Source organism: Cololabis saira, chromosome 6 (genome assembly GCF_033807715.1).
Source record: "Cololabis saira isolate AMF1-May2022 chromosome 6, fColSai1.1, whole genome shotgun sequence".
Taxonomy (NCBI): Eukaryota; Metazoa; Chordata; class Actinopteri; order Beloniformes; family Belonidae; genus Cololabis; species Cololabis saira.
In genome coordinates, this window is record NC_084592.1 from 38,270,439 (window position 1) to 38,282,800 (window position 12,362).

A 12,362-nucleotide genomic window follows, 5' to 3' on the forward strand; every position below is an offset into this window, starting at 1 on the left:
TAGATGTTAATCTTCAGCACACCGTGATACAAGTACCTGTGTCATCAACAGAAGTGTCAAGACCTTGATGACGAGTTAATTAAGACCATTAATTAGAATCAGGTGTGATGATGAAGGGAAACATCTAAAACATGCAGGACAGTGGGCCTTGAGGACCAGGGTTGGGAAACACTGCCGTATTGAACCAATACAGACACATATTATGTTCTTATTTCTATATGTAATAATATACAGGTGGAGGTCAGTGCAGTGCACTGCAGTGTTACTAACTTACAAAAATGAAAAGGAAGCAGACAACCGCGCAATTTTAAAAAAAAGAAAGAAGACAATGTTGTAGCCTCTGATGGATTATTTATGCAAGTTCATTTTAAAGTAAAATATCAAATCACCCTACCCTCTTATAAATCTGTTTAAGGGAAATATTTGACTCTTTTTTTTTTTACTCTCTCTCTCTCTCTCTCTCTTTCTGTCTTCTGCTCCCTCCCTCTGCTTTTTGCATTTGGACTTTAACTGTTTGAAGTTAAACTGGGATGTTCCTGTGGTTTTGTTGCACTGACATAGTGAATAAAATACGTTGCGTTTGTCAGATACGCTTTTTCTGCTCTCTCTGCTGCTTGCCCCATTGGCTGAATTGACGCCACTGAGGGAGGAGACGGAGAGAAACTCAGGTTTTATTGAAGTAAACCTGCTACCGAGCAGGTTAGGTTCACAGGCTCAGTTGCCATAGTAACTGACTCAGATTTTGAGTTACATCGCTTTCTGGAACTGAAAACTCCGGATTTCCCTCATCTCAGGCTTAACAAACTCAGGATTTTCACTAAACCCGCTTCCTGGAATACCCCTCAGGTGTGTATTTAAATCCTCAGTTGCTGATAGACAAGCCCACAATACAGCTGCGTCCCATTGGTGATACTCATAAATAAACAAGATACAAAATTTAACAGATCCATCGCAAATATGTACAAATGGAGTGTGTGTATTAGAAGTGTACCATAAATATTCTACAATGTTTTAACACTCATTCTTTCTGCATCAGTTGACACCTAGGCTCAACACTGTTGTACACATGGAGTTTTTTTAAGTTTTCAAAAATATGTATTTGAGTGCCATCCTGAAGTATTGTCTTTATACAAGTCTTTAAACATTGGTTAAGAACTATCCCACTAATCATACAACATACCAGTGCTCTTTTAGGTTCTAGTCGTCTTTTTCTGCTTTTGCTCATCTCCTCTTTAGATCTGTGTGAGTCAATAATATCCATGCATTATTAAAAAAATGTAGTCATATAATTATCATTGAGACTATTGATGTTACAATTTAAAGTGAAGCCTTAATAATGTTATAAACACTTACATCATCGGAAAGTTTTCCAGGAGAACCAGGCACCACCATCTCCTGATTTGATGCATGTTTCCCTTTGGAAATAAATAAATAAATTACAAATAACACAATTGTATGGTCATTTCCAAAACACACTGGAATCATGTTTCTCATGCAGGCTACAGGTAGACTGACAGGCTCCTCCTGACTGGTAGCAGAAGTCTGACGGATGGAATCAACTGGGAAATCAGGATCAAGATTCAAGATTATTTATTTGTCCCAAAGGAAATGTGTCTTGGACATACAGGCTGTTACATTATAACATAAAATAATGCAAGGACAACCAACTGTCTAAAGTGGATCCATTACAGTACAATCAATTATTTTTTTTAATTAATAAATAAAAATAATTTTATTAAAGTGTTGGATCGTATCGCAAAAACACAATTACAAGTGATGAAATGTTGTCATAATTTATGCATACCTCGGTGAAGTCACACTGTGCCTCCATCGTCACATAAAACGCATACTGTAAAATAAAATAAAATTAAAAAAAATAGATTTAGTTTGATCAATTTTGATTTATGACACCCCCTGGAATATATTTGAGGATTTAGAGGAGGCTGCCATCAAGTCACATCATAAGTTGAAAAACGTTCCTACACAAATTTGACCAGTAAAACATACTGAACAGTCAACATCTTACCATCAAAACAAACACGCCGCAGTTGTTGGATGAACCTTGCTTTTGTAGGCCCTGTGGTATGAGCAATATGTACAATTTTAATGAAAGAATGATGATCAAGTGGTACAGTTAATCAGAGTTACTTAAAGAAATACCTTATCATCTACACCAAAGGTCCTCCAAGGTCCAGGGGACAGGGTCTGAGTGATAGTTCTGTGAAAACAGTGTATTGGAAAAGTAAATGTAATGTAAAGTTTAAAAAACATCCCGGGGAACTCGGGGGTTATAAGAATCTTGTCATAAAGGGCTCAAACAGAACTGCCCTGCTTTATCTATGGTTCTGTTTCTATCGCTTTTCAGCTTTAAATAGGAATTGTGTCTCATACATTCATGTGCCAAAACAAAGTTTATATAAAACAGAACCATAGATTGAAAAAAAAAGAAAGAAAAAAAGAAAAAAGGACAGGTGGTCTAAAACAGAACTACCACCATCCAGATGGAACAAAATCTTATTGCCCGAAAAACCTGAATGGTAGGGTTCGACTGCCATCTCTCCAGCCAATGCCATAAAGGGGATCTAGAAAGAAAATCTCCCTTTTATGTGGTTTCATTATCTGTTAAAAGTGTTAGAATAGGAACAGATGCACATACACATTTTTGCTGTCATTTTTCTTATGACATTTAAGGTTGACCTTGTACAGAACACAACAGAAAACTACAGGCAATGCTTAAAGACGTAGAGATGTGCACTGCAATTATGGCAATGATTAGATTGGCAATGGGAAAATTTGTTTTATAGTAAGTTTGAACAGAAAAGCCTTAAACTAAATTTACGTACACATATAGTCCAGTGTCCGGGTATCCAAACTGGGAGCAGAATGCACTGCAGAGTTGCTGCATTTGCCTAGAGAGAAAATAGGTTAATATAAAATGTGAGTACTTACTTTATTAAAAAAATAACTTAATTATTTAAAAACTAAAAAGCTAACATATTGAAGAATCAATAAAGAAATTACCGGCAGGTGATCCATAGGGTTCAAGGACACTGGTGGAAACCAAGCTGCTATGACATGGCTGTTCGCTGCAAACACTCCTGCCACTCTCTGTAACAGATATAGTTGATCCATTATTGTTAGAAAATAAATTGTGTGTATTGATTCCATTTAATTTAAATATTTTACAAACATTACCTTTTCTATAACTTTGAGACAGCTGTTCAGGATCTGCCAGAATATAGACACATGGGTTATAAAATTGTTACATTTAAACTAACTTACATAATCAATAAGCATCATTAGCATAAAGACAGTATGGTCTTGATTCTTACTGTTCCGTCCATGTCCTCAGTCAATCCCAGACTACAAAAGTCTGATCGAGTGAGGACTACATTGTCCACAAATGCCAGGTGTTCATTTGGGTCTTTGGTCTTATCCAAAACATCCATTAACTAAGGGGAAGACAAAATAAATCAAGAACTGTACCTTTTAATAGTAAGCACAATTCATAGTACATTTGCTATATATCACCTTTTTTTTTGCATGTTCTGAAACTCCTGACCCCAGCATGCCTTGTTTGGCTTGACTTTCTGAAGACTGGTGAAGTCTGTCTGCTCTTTGTCATTGTTTACTAATTGAAAGAACACAGAAAAAACGTGTTATATATCAAAGTTCAAATAAAACCTAATGTCAATCAGAGCAGCTGACTCACAATTCTTTTGTTCCTCACTTCCTCCATCGCAGCCAAAGGACGTAGCAGACATCACAGGTTGTAGGGAAGGAGCTGTTCAATGAAATTAGGTTATTTCTTTCCGATATAACAGCATAAAAGAAAAAAGGCATTAATCCTTGTGCACCACTATAACAAACTTAAACTGGAGGCCATGTGCTAAATTGGTGCACAACACAATTTAAATCTATAATTGTAACTGAGATTACAATTTTGGAATTCTATACAAAAATCCCAAATTTCATGGCATTGGCATTAACACAGCAAAAATATATAGAGGCTTCCATATTTATATTGTTCCCAGGTTTGGACAAGTGTTAAAGGAGAAAAAAGCACAAAGGAACAGCATACCCAACATGAGTCTTCCACAGCTGTCCAACTGCATCACCCCACTTTCTGGAACAAGCTTTTTATACTCCTCTTCTGCTTTCTTGTTCCTTTCCACATTGTAGTGGTGCAGTATATGTCTTTGGAGAAATATATGGGTTGAGGGTGTTGTCATGTTCAGGAAATAATTGTTTTTCTTCATTCCTGAAAACAGCTGCTCCACACACTGACTGTTGATATAACCATAGACATATATAAAGGCTAGATGACTCGTCCGCGCTGCTGCGACGTCGTCACACGGCGGCCATCTTGCCACAGGAGAGCTCGCTCACTTTAACATTGTGTTTAATGGTGCCTGTACTGCAAAACAACCTTAACTTGCTCAATTCTCAACAGATTTTCAAACAGTTTGGTTTGTTATGAACGTCAGAGATGTATGCATACTTGTGAATAACTATAAACATTGAAAAACGTACTTTTATATGAAAATAACCAAAACAGATAGCTATGACATGGTATTTATATTAAATCAATATTTCCATAGTATTCTTAGTAACATTTATATTTACATTATAACATATATATATTATAACCATATAACATGTATATATATATAAACAGATGTTATAATGTCATGATATAAATACATCATAATGTAATAATATATATATATATATATATATATATATATATATATATATATATATATATATATATATATATATATATATATATATATACATATATATGTTATATGGTAATAATATATATGTATATATGTTATAATGTAAATATAAATATTACTAAGAATACTATAGAAATATTGATTTAATATAAATACCATGTCATAGCTATCTGTTTCTGGTTATTTTCATATAAAAGTATGTTTTTCAATGTTTATAATTATTCACAAGTATGCAGTGTCATAACTACATATCTGACGTTCATAACAAACCAAACTGTTAGAAAATCTGTTGAGAATTGAGCAAGTTAAGGTTGTTTAAGCAGTACAGGCACCATTAAACACAATGTTAAAGTGAGCGAGTTCTCCTGTGGCAAGATGGCCGCCGTGTGACGACGTCGCTCTCCATTGGCAGCAGCGCGGAAGAGTCATCTAGCCTTTATATATGTCTATGGATATAACCAGCAAGCTCAGGCACGTGTTGGATCTTTCTCAGCACATCCCTCTCATCTCTGCTGTTGTCCTGGTGGAACACATCGCTAAGAACAAAATGTTCTGAAGACCCAGTGAGAGGATGGCCATCATCATCTGCTGGTACCTTGGGATGCTTCAACCAAGACATATTTACAGTCAGTTTTCCCTCTGAAGCCTGCTTTATGTTCTCCACATTAGGCTCCACCAACAGTCCTTGAAAAGGATGGAAAGTCCCTGGTTGTCTGTGGTTGCCATGTAACGCCAGACCCCTTGCATAGTCATAGACTATGATGTTGGGAAAGTGTTTCCATGACAGTAACATGTCCATATAGTCACGTGGACTCTCTGCTCGTATATTGAATTTGACAGAGCACACAATGCCACATGGACATGTAATTACAGCACAGCCACCTATAACACAACATAATTGTTTTTAGTAATACTTATGTGCTGTACATTTTCAGGGATTAAATTAGTTCAAAATTGTTTAAATGTAATATTTTATTTTACGCACCAGAGGCACCCCAGACCTTCTCAAAAACGTTGTTGTACATGACCCTGTTGGACATCTTCTCACACAGTCTGAGGACAAGATCCATCTTGGAGCCTTTGCTGTCCAAACCACATGCTTGCAAAGCACTCTCACCTCTTCTACCTGTTGTACAAAAGCATTTCTAAGTCAATGTTTATGTTAAGCATATTTTGTTTGTTATAGTGCCACAACATTTATTTCAGAAATCTTATTTCACTTTTAGAACTCACCTTTAAGTTAAGGAGTTCATCAGCTAAGCGCTCTTCTGTTACCTGCATGTCATCATCATCACTAGACATTTGGTCATCAACGTCAGTAGTTGTTTTAGGTGCTTGGAATTTGCCATGTTCTGTGTTCAGGACTACTGTGGATTGTCTAGTAGTATGTTGGCCAATCCATGGAGCCCAGTTGTGGTAGCTTGGGGGCACGATAAAAGGATTCTTTCGACCGCCTTGGGAAACAATAATAGTGGTGCAGATAACCAAAACCATTGTGCATTTTGTGATAAAAGTGTCAAATTTGGTAGACTTATAGCCAAAGACATGTAGAAAAAAATTTGATATGGAGCAATCATGGATTTTCAATATGGCGCCCATTTTTCAAGATGGCCGCCGGTGATACAATTTCATATAAACAATGGATAAAATGTGATAGAAACATCAAATTTGGTACAGTTATGGCCAAAAACATGAAGAACTGGCTGCTATTTTTCAAAATGGCCGCCATTGACAACTGTTTTTAGATACATTTTCATATTTATGATGACCATGTTGTATTCATTATAGGGGACTTCTTGAGCCACTCTTTGTCTGGACCCTCACCTAGGACCTGTCTTGGGAGACCCTACCAGGGGCATAAAGCCCCGACAACATAGCTCCTAGGATCATTGAGACACGGAAACTCCTCCACCACGATAAGGTGGTAGCTCAAGGAGGAGATTTTTTTTTTCTTTTTCTATTTTTATGATTCTGAATGAGATTTTTTTTTTCTTTTTCTTTTTTTTATGATTCTGAATTCAAATTTATGAACTTCAGAATTGCTCAGAAGCTGCAATTCAAGACTCAAAATATGCAATACTGTCTAACTAGGTCCAGCGCGGGAAAGTCTATTCAGCACTCCCATTCACAGTAACAGAGAACTGTGCACTCTAAGGCAGCTTTCTTTTATATGTGTACTCAGTTGATAAAGTGTAATTGATGCAGTGATTTATTTGTACCACTGTGAGGCGCCAGTGTACAGGCCAAGGGCTCATGCTGCGTCATCACGTGGGTCTGCGCAGCAGTTATTCTGAGTTCATGACAGAAGAAGGTTGTATTATTACAGTGTCTTAATAAATATGCCAGAGCGGCTGAAGACAGTTTTTGCCTCCGTCAAGTTTTTCCTCCGAGTTCAACGCTGGTGAAGCTGCAAAGCTCAACAATAACCTAATGATACACCTACAATTACTGTATATGAACAATATTATAAAAGTCACACTTACTTCCTCCTTGAACCGCCACCTTACTGTGGTGGAGGGGTTTGTGTGCCCGAGTGATCCTAGGAGCTATGTTGTCGGGGGCATTTTCGCCCCTGGTAGGGACTCCCATGGCAAACAGGTCCTGGGTGACGGGCCAGACTAAGAGCGGTTCCAAAGCTTGTCATGGTGATGAAAGATCAAAGGACCGTTACGTCGCCCGGATCGGCGTCACCGGGGCCCCGCCCTGGAGCCAGGCCTGGGGTCGGGGCTCGTAGGCGAGCGCCTGGTGGCCGGGTCTTTGCCCGTGGGACCCGGCCGGGCTCAGCCCGAAACGGCGACGCGGGTCCGCCTTCCAGTAGGCCCACCACCCGCAGGAAGGACCATGGCAGGCCGGTGCATTGTGGGCTGGGTAGCAGTCGTGGCGGGGTGCCTCGACGACCCAATCCCTGGACATCAACCCTCACAGTGGGGACATGGAATGTCACCTCGCTGGGGGGGAAGGAGCCGGAGCTTGTGCGTGAGGTTGAGAGATACCGGCTAGAGATAGTCGGGCTCACCTCCACACATAGCTTGGGCTCTGGAACCCAGCTCCTTGAAGGGGGCTGGACCCTCCACTACTCTGGAGTTGCCCAGGGTGAGAGGCGGCGGGCTGGTGTGGGCTTGGTTATAGCCCCCCAGCTCAGCCGCCATGTGTTGGAGTTCACCCCGGTGAACGAGAGGGTCGCTTCCCTGCGCCTTCGGGTCGGGGATAGGTCTCTCACTGTTGTTTGTGCCTACGGGCCGAACAGCAGTGGGGAGTACCCGGCCTTCTTGGAGTCTCTGGGAGGAGTACTTGATAGTGCTCCAACTGGGGACTCCATTGTTCTACTGGGGGACTTCAACGCTCACGTGGGCAATGACAGTGATACCTGGAGAGGCGTGATTGGGAGGAACGGCCTCCCCGATCTGAACCCGAGTGGTGTTTTGTTGTTGGACTTCTGTGCGAGTCACAGTTTGTCCATCACGAACACCATGTTCAGGCATAAGGGTGTCCATCAGTGCACGTGGCACCAGGACACCCTAGGCCGGAGGTCAATGATCGACTTTGTTGTCGTTTCATCTGACCTTCGGCCGCATGTCTTGGACACTCGGGTGAAGAGAGGGGCTGAGCTGTCAACTGATCACCACCTGGTGGTGAGTTGGATGCGCTGGCGGAGGAGGAGGTTGGACAGACCGGGCAGACCCAAGCGGAGTGTGAGGGTCTGTTGGGAACGTCTGGCTGAGCCCTCTGTCAGGGACATCTTCAACTCCCACCTCCGGGAGAGCTTCTCTCGGATCCCGGGGGAGGCGGGGGACATCGAGTCCGAGTGGACCATGTTCTCTGCCTCCATTGTCAACGCGGCGGCTCGAAGCTGTGGACGCAAGGTCTCCGGTGCCTGTCGTGGCGGCAATCCTAGAACCCGGTGGTGGACACCGGAAGTACAGGATGCCGTCAGACTGAAGAAGGAGTCCTACCGGGCTATGTTGGCCGGTGGGACTCCTGACGCAGTAGATAGGTACCGGCAGGCCAAGCGGGCCGCGGCTCGGGCAGTCTTGGAGGCAAAAACTCGGGTCTGGGAGGAGTTCGGGGAGGCCATGGAGGAGGACTTTCGGTCGGCCTCGAGGAAATTCTGGAGGACCGTTCGGCGCCTCAGAAGGGGGAAGCAGTACTCTGCCGGCACCATTTATGGTGCTGGTGGGGAGCTGTTGACCTCGACTGGGGAAATTGTCGGACGGTGGAAGGAATACTTTGAGGATCTCCTTAACCCGACTGACATGCCTTCCACTGAGGAAGCAGAGGGTTGGGGCTCGGAGGCGTGCTCATCCATCACCCAAGCCGAGGTCACCGAGGTGGTTCGTAAGCTCCTCGGTGGCCGGGCACCGGGGGTGGATGAGATTCGCCCTGAGTACCTCAAGTCTCTGGATGTCGTAGGGCTGTCTTGGCTGACACGCCTCTGCGACATTGCATGGAGGAAGGGGACAGTACCGCTGGGGTGGCAAACCGGGGTGGTGGTCCCTCTGTTTAAAAAGGGGGACCGGAGAGTGTGTTCCAACTACAGGGGGATCACACTTCTCAGCCTCCCGGGGAAAGTCTACGCCAGGGTACTGGAGAGGAGATTACGGCCGATAGTCGAACCTCGGATTCAGGAGGAACAATGCGGTTTTCGTCCCGGTCGTGGAACACTGGACCAGCTCTATACCCTCCGCAGGGTGCTCGAGGGTTCATGGGAATTTGCCCAACCAGTCTACATGTGTTTTGTGGATCTGGAGAAGGCATTTGACCGTGTCCCTCGTGCCATTCTGTGGGGGGTGCTGAGTGAGTATGGAGTCCGGGGCCCTCTACTAAGGGCTGTCCGGTCTCTGTATGATCGAATTAGGAGTTTGGTTCGCATTGCCGGCAGTAAGTCAGACTTGTTCCCGGTGCATGTTGGACTCCGGCAGGGCTGCCCTTTGTCACCGGTCCTGTTCATAATTTTTATGGACAGGATTTCTAGGCGCAGCCAGGGGCCGGAGGGGATCCGGTTTGGGAACCTCAGGATTTCATCTCTGCTTTTTGCAGATGATGTTGTCCTGTTGGCTTCATCAGACCGGGACCTCCAGCATGTGCTGGGGCGGTTTGCGGCCGAGTGCGACGCGGCAGGGATGAGAATCAGCACCTCCAAGACCGAGGCCATGGTTCTCGACCGGAAAAGGGTGGCATGCCTTCTCCGGGTGGGTGGAGAAGTCCTGCCTCAGGTGGAGGAGTTTAAGTATCTCGGGATCTTGTTCACGAGTGAGGGAACAATGGAGCGTGAGATTGACAGGCGGATCGGTGCAGCGTCCGCAGTAATGCGGTCGATGTACTGGACCGTCGTGGTAAAGAGGGAGCTGAGTCGAAAGGCGAAGCTCTCGATTTACCGGTCAATCTACGCCCCTACCCTCACCTATGGTCATGAACTTTGGGTAGTGACCGAAAGGACAAGATCGCGGATACAAGCGGCCGAGATGAGTTTCCTCCGCAGGGTGGCTGGACGCTCCCTTAGAGATAGGGTGAGGAGTTCGGTCACCCGGGAGGAGCTCGGAGTCGAGCCGCTACTCCTCCACATTGAGAGGAGTCAGCTGAGGTGGCTTGGGCATCTGTATTGGATCCTCCTGGACACCTCCCTAGGGAGGTGTTCCAGGCATGTCCCACCGGGAGGAGACCCCGGGGAAGACCCAGGACACGCTGGAGAGACTATGTCTCTCGGCTGGCCTGGGAACGCCTCGGACTCCCCCCGGAAGAGCTGGAGGAGGTGTCTGGGGTGAAGGAAGTCTGGGCATCCCTGCTGAGGCTGCTGCCCCCGCGACCCGGTAACGGAAAAGCGGGAGAAGATGAGATGAGATGAGACACTTACTTCCATTATTTTTGATACCAAGACGGCAATACAGCAATCAAGAAGCAAAAAAACTGCATATATGACAGCGGGAAATTCGTCACCACCCCCTCACCCTCTCAACGTGTGACCCCGCCCCCTCAACGTTGAACTCCGCCCACATTGAGGGTCTGCGGGCCTGCAGTCAGGGGCTACTCGGAAGCTGCAGCAGGAGGTCAACATGTTGCAGGACAATCAGAAACAACTGGAAGAGGGTTGGAAAAACCTGAACCGGGAAAAAACACAAACCCGGAACATCAAAGAAAAAATGGAGAGAGAACACAAAGAACTTGAGATGCAGAAGATGAAATTGCAGCAGGAGTTCACAAAGTTAGAGGATGACAAGAGACACCTGGAAGAGGTTAAGGAAACCATGGAAATGGAGGGATCCACGATACAACCGGACATAAGCTGGAAAAGAGTCCTGAAAGAGAGGAGAAAACTGCAGCGGCAGATGGAGAACTTGGAGGCAGACAGGAAACAACTAGAAGATGAGAAGAGAGCCTTGAAAGTAGAGAATACTATCATGGGTCAGTCCAAGGTAATCATGCAAGACGCCAAGAAAAAGATCCAAAAAGACGAGAAAAAGTTGCAGCTGGAGTTCACAAACGTAGAAGAGCAGAAGATGAAAATGGAAGATTTGAGGATCCAATATCAGAAAGAGATGATTTAACTGCAGAAGAAGAAGGACGGAGAAGAAAAGTGTGAAGAATAACCAAAAACCCGCTGTGTTGTATGGATTACTGTGTAGGAACTCCATTACCCAGCATGCCCTAGGTGCTTAGCACATGCGCAGTAGCTTCAGCAGAGCGCCAGCTGGAAGTGTCAGTTGTTGTTGTTGCCATGACAGCCAGTCGGTTAGTATAACGGTCTGCGGAATAAACGTCTTGATGAGACCAGCTACACGCCTCGTCTGCTATATACTTATATATTAAGACAGACAACACACCCGCAGAACAACAACTATTCCTCTCCTCTTTAAACCTTTCTTCTTCCTTTCTGGGCAGCAATGTCTCTATATGAGCATCTGACTCTGTGATCGCCAAATATTTGGGTTTTCTCCATCAACCTATTTAGGTTAACTGGAAAATCTTTGATAAAGATGCAGCATTAAGCACTAAAACTGATTCTCCACCACATTCATTCATGTGTTTCAGTACTAATATAAGAATACGTCACATTCTGTCTGCTGTTTGTTGTTGTTGCTTCAATAAATGAAAAAATAAATAATTTCAAGTTCACTTGTTCTGCAGTTTTTCCTTTCAGGTTCTGACACCTGGACTTTGGGTTTTGCCAAATACTGAGTACTGATTCATACCAGCTTTATTTTATATGAATACAAATGAACAGTAATTGTTTTAATTAACATTGAATAAAGAATATCTACTAAATCACTTGGACAGATCCGTTTCACACGTGCTTCTGACCTGGAAATCTGTCCTGCAGCTCCAAATGTTCAATTAAAGGGTAAAAGTATTTCTGTCAATCAATCAATCTCGTGATTGATTCTTTCTTCATCATCTGATAACTATTCTGATCATAATTTACTGTGCACCAGTCTCTGTTACCTGCAACAGGTGAAGACCAGGTTCTTCCCACGGGACCCTCACATACAACACTACTACTGCGTGGGTGATGCCAGAACCCACCTGAGCAGGTGATCCGGACTCTGTGTCGGATATAATCTGCTGCTGAGGTTTAATGTGGGGTTAATCCGGCAGTTTCACACCACCATGAAGTCTGCTTCCGCT